The sequence below is a fragment of the Pogoniulus pusillus genome, chromosome 17 (genome assembly GCF_015220805.1).
Source record: "Pogoniulus pusillus isolate bPogPus1 chromosome 17, bPogPus1.pri, whole genome shotgun sequence".
Lineage (NCBI taxonomy): Eukaryota > Metazoa > Chordata > Aves > Piciformes > Lybiidae > Pogoniulus > Pogoniulus pusillus.
The window spans coordinates 5,628,795-5,636,618 of NC_087280.1; positions in this window are offsets into that span (position 1 = coordinate 5,628,795).

Sequence of the window (7,824 nt, forward strand, 5' to 3'; positions counted from 1 at the left end):
ACACCAGCAGCACAGTTGTGCCATGTCCACCACAAGATAACAGGCAGGACAGGAGAGGGAGTTTTCAGGCTCAACTGGGAGTCCAGTCAATCTGGCCCTGCCCTCAAAGCAACAGCTCATCCCTGGAGACCTGTGCAGCACCACAGTTGGCTGAGTTTAGGAAGAAACTCTTCATAGAAAGAGTGATTGCCCATTGGAATGGGCTGCTTGGGCAGGTGGTGAAGTCACCATCCCTGGAGGTGTTTAAAAAGCAACTGGATGAGGCACTCAGTGCCATGGTTTAGTTAATCAGAAGGGTCAGGGGATAGGTTGGACTTGATCCTAGAGGTGTTTTCCAACCTGGTTCACTCTGTGATTCTGTGACTTTCCCTTCCCAACACACACAGTACAAAATGGAACATGTATTTCCGTAGTTTACTCAATTTTCCTGTCTACTCAGCATGTGTCACCTGGGAATTGTTTGCTTTCAATAAAACTGAAGGTGGACAAGTTTTACAGTGCCACAGTGTTACTGCCTTAGTTTTTATACATTGCACGCAGTCCGACAAAGCACCCAGAAACAACAGGATGGGAAAGGAATGCAGAAAAGACCTTGCTGGGGTTACAGACCAGCCAAAGGGTGCACACATTTCTTTTTTTGTCTTTAAAAAATATCAGGTTTTGAAAATCCAGGCTCTCAGTGGCAATTTCCTCATACTTTTAATTCAGGGTCTATTTTAAACCTCATGAGATTTGGAGGAAAAACAGTAGTCACCAGTTGCAAGTAGGTAATGAAGGAACATTTACATCAGTGTAAAAAAAACCCAAAACTACTACCACCCTCCCACTTCACACTCCACTCCAAAAAAACCCCCCAAGCCATCCAACCAACCAACCCCAAAACAAACAAAAAAAACCCACCCAAAAAAAGCCAAACCCACCACCTCCAAAAAACAAGCAACAAACTGCCAAAGCCCCCCATACAGAATAATTTCCTGGGTTTCCTGGAGTTATTCTTCAAGCAACAGTCTTCTGGTAGAAAACTGAGCAGAAAGGGGCAGAGGTACAATGTACTGTGGAAAATGATGGCATGTGTAAGCACTACCCATACAGTGCAACAGGTACCAGACAGCAGCAGTGTCTCTGCCTTTTCCAATTTTATCTTTTCAGACTGAAGAATGTTGCTTAAAAACAAAGTAACAAATCATGGAAGGTGTAAAACATCTGAAAGATTAAACATGTTAACCATAATGTATCATTCTGAAGCTCCTATACCGAAAGATACAGTTATGAAGTACAGGCGCTTGGGAAAGCTTTCTAGTTTGTTCTAAGAGCTCCTTGCAAGTGGGTGGTAACTACCTCTTTTCGCTCTTCCTCCCCAAAATATAAAGCTCAATGAAAGTGACGAGTCCCAGACAATTATGCACCAAGACATGCAGCAGTGAGAACTGACTGCCTGACACTGAGTGATGCACGTAGCAGCTTCAGTCATCCTGAAGTACCAGGAATGAGTGACACCTCCACAGCAGGTGTCAGGAAGGAAAACAATAAACACATTTGCTTTGACAGACAGAAGCAGGAGGAAAAATATGTTTCCAGATTTTATATGTGAATCTTCCTTATGTGAAGACTAGAGTCCCAATTTGCAACTACTGAATCTGTTCTTCCAGACAGAAAACTCCAGATCCCTCTCAGTATTCCTTTTTCTAGCTCCAGCATGTGTTTGTACTGATAACTACTGTCGTAAGCTAATGCTTCTCTGCAATACACACCAAATACTCATCCAGCTGTGTGTGCACGCTGGTTGCCAGCCCATTTTCCATGCATTCACTGCTATGACTGTTCGTATTAGTGCATACTACCTGTGCTACAATTACGCCTTCATTTTGCTCTGCAGACACGTTCTGTGCCACTAAAAATGCTCTTTGTGAGAACTGAGCACAGATAGCTTGTGAAACTGCACAGGCTAGTGAAAAACAGGAAAAGGCCTCTTATCAAATTAGTAACATCTCGGATATTTGGGTGGAGGCATTTGGCACTGGGCTTGCGTATTCTTATAGAGCGAGTCCATGCAAACTACAAACTGTGTTCCTTTGTGCTATTGTTCCCAGGTTGAGGCTTGTTTTGAATAATCTCTAAAGATCTGTAAGTGCACAATCACCACCTAATGGCATTTACACAGATCTGTGCTGCAGTAGGATCGTTGCAAAAACCAATATTGTTGTTTTGTTTTGTTCTTTATCTTTGCATGCAGATCTACAGGAACAACTAAGAACATTTGTAAACTTCACTACTGAGGGAAGACAACTGCCTGGAATGATTGACTTCTGCAGTAAGCACTGTGTGGGACACTTTGTCACTTCTGCCTTTTATCAACTGCCTCAGTTGGAAAATCATGTATATTTTTGACCATGAACCATTTCCATGTGTTAGATGGTACATATACTTTCTGATGTATAGTACTGTATGGTAGGCACATATATATATATGCACATGTAACTTACAATTATACTTTACTGTGATTAACATTACTCCATAGAGCAGTTTTACTACCTGCATACCCATCTTCATGTCTGCCACTCAGTTTGGATTCTTCTCATCCCTTCATCTCCAATTAAAAGAATTTCTTGAAGTGCAAAGGTAAGCACGATACTGATGCATGCTTCAAAAGAGAACCAAGCTCAAGGTGTACTGATGTTGGCAGGGAAGCTGTGCTCTACTTAATGGATGACACCATTTTTTCCAAGTGGTGTAATGAAAGCTAACAAGTTCCTACTTGACTTGGTGCCTGTCAAATTTAAACAGATGTGAGTTAAAAAATTCTCATATGGACTGCTGGTGTTCTTGTAAATTCTCAGTCAGGAAAATAAAACAGAAACTAAGAGAAATCCTGTGTTGCCTGAGAAACATATAACTGAAAGTGATAGTTTTGACCCTCACACTGCAATAGAGTGATTTCTTCATAACTGCTTCAAAAGCAAAACAGACATGGGGAAACAAGGAACTGGGAAGACAGATTTCTGACCTTTCTGGTTGTACTGTAGTTTAAATCAGGATTCTGCAACCTCTCATCTTTAATAGAGTATGCAGGTGTACTACTTAGATGGAAAGAACTGCTCAGTGCCTTTGAACATCAGTCTCCTCAGAAAATGAAATACAGCATGGCACTGCTCACCAGGGACAACAGTTTGATTTTCAAACTTACATACCAAATGTAGGTTTAAAAGCAGTCAAAGAGCCAGCAGCTTTACCCAAGAGGACTCTTACTGTACAATGTCTATAGAAAGCTCAGTTCTAGAGCATTGAGACTTTGCTCTAATGGAACTGTTTGTTTGAAGAAGGCTAAAGCAAATAGGCAGGCCTTAGCTGCACATACTCTCCGTATGTGTATGGCCAAAGCTGTATATGCACTTGTGTGGGTTGGTAAAAGCAGTTCTTTAAAACAGCAATACAAACCCCTACATAATTTGCAGTCAATTTAAACTTGGATTTTATTGGTTTTCCTAAATTAAATCCAAACTGTTAATAGCAAGTGATTAAAAAAAGTAATGGATCCAGAGTAAATCCTTCCTATCAACCCCTCTGCTGGCCATAGTGTTCCTAATGCTAGCAGCACATACATTAATGGGCAAGCAGAGGGAGGAGGCAGTTAATTGCTCAAAACAGCAATAATCTGTGCTTCTCCTCTACAGACAGACATAGGCCTGTGTGCATTTTATTTCCATTAACAACAAAGTCTCAGCACAGAGCACCTCCCATGGATTAACAAGCAGTTTGGGTCCCTTGGGCTGCCTCTTGTATCCACAATCTTTCCCACCCAGTTGTTAATCTCCCGGAAATGCCTTGCACTCAGACATGGCTGCATATGAATGCAATAAAGCACATAAACGTTTGCTATGCTTGCTAACCGCTGAAAAGCAGCAGTAATGGGTTTATCTTTTGTGTGTGTGCGTGTTATGATTTCCTGGTTAAGGTAATTGATAGTAAAATGCTAGCAGTAGAGAAATTTAACCCAGATTCTGCTGCTGTGAATTTTCTGCTGCTGAAAGAATTTTTATTGATTTCTACAGGAGAATTTCCTGCATGCTGTACTTTACACCCAAAGGGTGACAAAAAATTTGCTGCTACCTGGAGATTGCTAGCCACTTTCCTCTCTAGAAGAAGAATACAATGTCTGAAGGAAGACAAGTGGAGGCTACAGGAACAGGACAAGACGTAACAACGTGGTACCATTTAGAGAGGGATTTATTCCTCTGTAGATCACCTTCATGCTAATATCCTCCTGAATGGCCTTTAGCCCACAAGTACAACTTGATCTTAGCAATTCCCTTTCATCTGCTTTCTTGCCAAGTTCATCTTCTAGATACATTGGGGTTTTTTTTCTGGACAGTCTGCACAAATGGCATCATCCCTTTAGCCTATTTTATAGTCTACATGAGTCCAACTAACAAATAAGGAAGTAGTAAAACAATCATATTTAGTGGAAAAAAGTCTGTCAGGCTCCTTCTTGCCAGCTACTAAAAACCATAATCCAGGAAAGATTCCAAAGCATTTTTCCCAGGCTACTTCTGCAATTAGTATTCCTTTTAAGAGAAACATGCAAACTATTGGTGGACCTGAAAATCAGTGCTCTATTTTTAAAGTGGAAACTCACACACATCGCCATGTTATTATCAATACCAATGTGTCCTAAGCAAGTTAAAACAACTTACCAGAGCTTTGCAGTTCCACCTTCCTGATTATCCTTTCACAAATTCTACTGTAGAAACCAGACCCGTGTCATCTTCCTTAGTGGCATGGACAGCTACCACTAGGTGATAGGTCTTTGAAGGTTTTATCCAAGTACATAGTTGGAACAGTTTGCCATGAACTGTGTCTGAGAGAGATCACATGGGCACTTCCTCAGCATTTGTGTTTGAATCTCAGAGCAAACAATGAAAACAACTTTGATGAAAGGCATAATCCAGACTATGGTCAGGCCCTGGAATTGAAGGCATTTAAAATACTTTGCAGGATCAGGGCCCCAGACCTTCATTCCCATTGTGTGCAAGTGAGAGAAATGTTCCCACATCCATGCACGGGGGTATGTTGTGAAATGTGGTACTGTCAGCTGCAGGTAGGTTTTCAGGACTTTTCTATGTGTGTGTGCTGCTTTATTTTATCTTTCTAATGAAAAAGATGCTGTTTAATCTTTATAACCAGCCATTCCTCAAACCAGTAAAGACATGAAGAAACCACTGCCAAGGTGCTGCAGTGTCTTTTCAATACATGCATTTTAAGTCAAGAAATAACAAATGAGAAGGAATAGGGTTTTTATGTGTCTGTAAGACTCCTGCTTCTGTTTCCCATTGTTTCAGCTCTCATTTAAATTAACTAAGTTATCTAGATCACTAACTTAGCTGCTGTCATTGTGTGGGTTACCCTGTGTTTATGCAATCCTCAGCAACAGCTTACAAATTGGCAAGGCTATGACTTAGAGAAAACCAGACAGGTTCAGAACTGTAGCCAAGAAGATTATGTAAGCTCGCATGGATCTCCATACTCTGGAAAGACTACAACACACACCAAAGAAAGCTATCCAGCTTCCCAATATTAAAAGAAACTATTTCGATGTGCATTTTCAAAAAACTCCATGAAAATAAAAAGCATTATCCTTATTTTCTCTATTACTTTGACCTTATTGCTATAATTCTCATCTAAACTTTCACTGATACTCCTGGGTTGATTTGTGTTTGTTTTGTTGTTGGTTGTTTGGTTGTTTTTTTTTTTAAACATCAAAATGAACTCCTATGTGCTGAGCCATGTAAACAGTATTGCTCCCTATCTTTGTTTTTAAATGTTTCACTTGGCCAATTATTTTGCTACCATTGCCACCACTGTAGCCACAAACAGCCCAGTGCAACAGATATTACAATATTAACAGCACAGTGAAGTTTGTCAATTTAACTCAGATTTTGAGTACCAGTGACAACAGAACTTGGTTAATACACATACTATCTTATGGATTCATATTTCTCGTTCAGGTGAGAGAGCTCTGAGCTCTATAGGTGCAGGCTACAGGTTTCTTAAACAGAAGGGACTTCTATGTCCCTCATCCCATTCAACAATTCTTGAACTGAGTAGTTTTGACTACAAAAAACTCTAAAAGCACAACCACATTTCTGCAAGTTTGATAAACATAAGGAATCACCAAAACAGCAAGAGTGTGCCTATGAATATCCTGGTGGAGGGAAAGGTACACCCCACTGCATGACTTGCGTATTATTAGACATCAGTCTCACGAGAAACGAGAGACAACACAAATGTCTCAGCAACCGAAGGGGGAAAATATCATTCCAAGTTTAGAACCCAGCACATGACATGCAAGATTTTGCTAGTTCTGGTGCTCTTAGTTTCATTGGGAAGATAACTTAGAGAACAACCAAGACAATTACATAGCACAGCTGCACAATAATGGTGTATTTCCAAGTGCCAACTGCATTTTTGCATTGAAGAAGAGTAAGGAGCTTTCCAAACCACGACACATTTTGAGGAATGCTGAATGACACACAGTTCTGAAATTTTACCAATGTTTAGAGATAACATTTTGGGCAAAGTAGCTACAAGAGGGAGAAATATCTGGTTGTTCAGAATGGGGTTAAATCAGGGCTGGATTTATTTATTGTTACTAGCTGAGGCTTTCTAGCTTCACTGAGTTTTGTTTGATTAGGCACTGCATGCAAAGAATCCATAATGGGTACTGGCTTACGATACATGATGTAAACAGATTTTCCTGCTCCAGCAAACACATCCATGTGCCTATTTATGCCTATGTTGCTGGTCAGCAAAAAACAGCAACTCAGTGTGATTTACATTACGTTCCCTGCTGTCTTCATCTCTCCTTGGAACTGGAAGGCTTTTATTTATGTATGATGTAGCTTTATGGATTTATCTGCAACAATGCACTTCTGTGAAATCTAGTCTTATTTTTTTCAGATTAATTCTTATCTCCTTGCTTGCTATTATTAACGGTGACATATCTCATGAAGAAACATTAAAACCACAGCCTCCTCCTTAACGTTACACACAGTTATAAGATGAATTCAGATTCCCCAAACCATGAAGCAGTTTGTGGTCTCCTGGAAAGCAAGCAATTTTAATCAGTGAGGAGTCTGTCCTCACCCAAATTGTTTAGACCCAAGCACAGACCATAGGACCATTAATGCAATTCAGTGGAGTAGGCAGCACACTCAGCTGCGCAAGATTTGTGGCCAAGCGCCAGGAACTCCTCTGTTACACTCCCAGCACAGCCTCCAACTCTCTGGGTGGCCTTGGACCCTCTCCTGCAAACACCCAGCACATAGGACTTCCTACTGCAAGCAGCCCTATGGACTCCAGCAGCCCCATCCAGAGCCACGAGCACAGAGGCTCAAGCTTGCAAAGCCCAGTTACCTGGCATTTCATCTATGTGCAAAGGAGAGAGAAAGATGAGAACAACTTACCTCTGCACAACTGTTATGTCGGAGCTTTAGACTGTCAGCTTCCTATATAAGCTTAGGGCACTGTAGGAGCTTTGTAACATTTTGCTTCCCGAAAACATGTTGAACGGAAACACGAAACCAGGGTTCTCATCCTTTCCATTCAGGATAACTTGGCAACAGCCATGAATCAAAGCTTGTAATGTTACTAAGTTCTCTCCTTTATAACAATCAAAAAACCCAACACTCACACCAGTATACCCTCCCTCTCCAATTCCCATTTAATCTGAAATTGTGATGTATTACTTTACCCTTTCTCCACTACACCAGCTACTACACCAGCTGCTGAGAAAGTCACTTGTTTTCAGTTGCTTGCTAAGGGTCCACT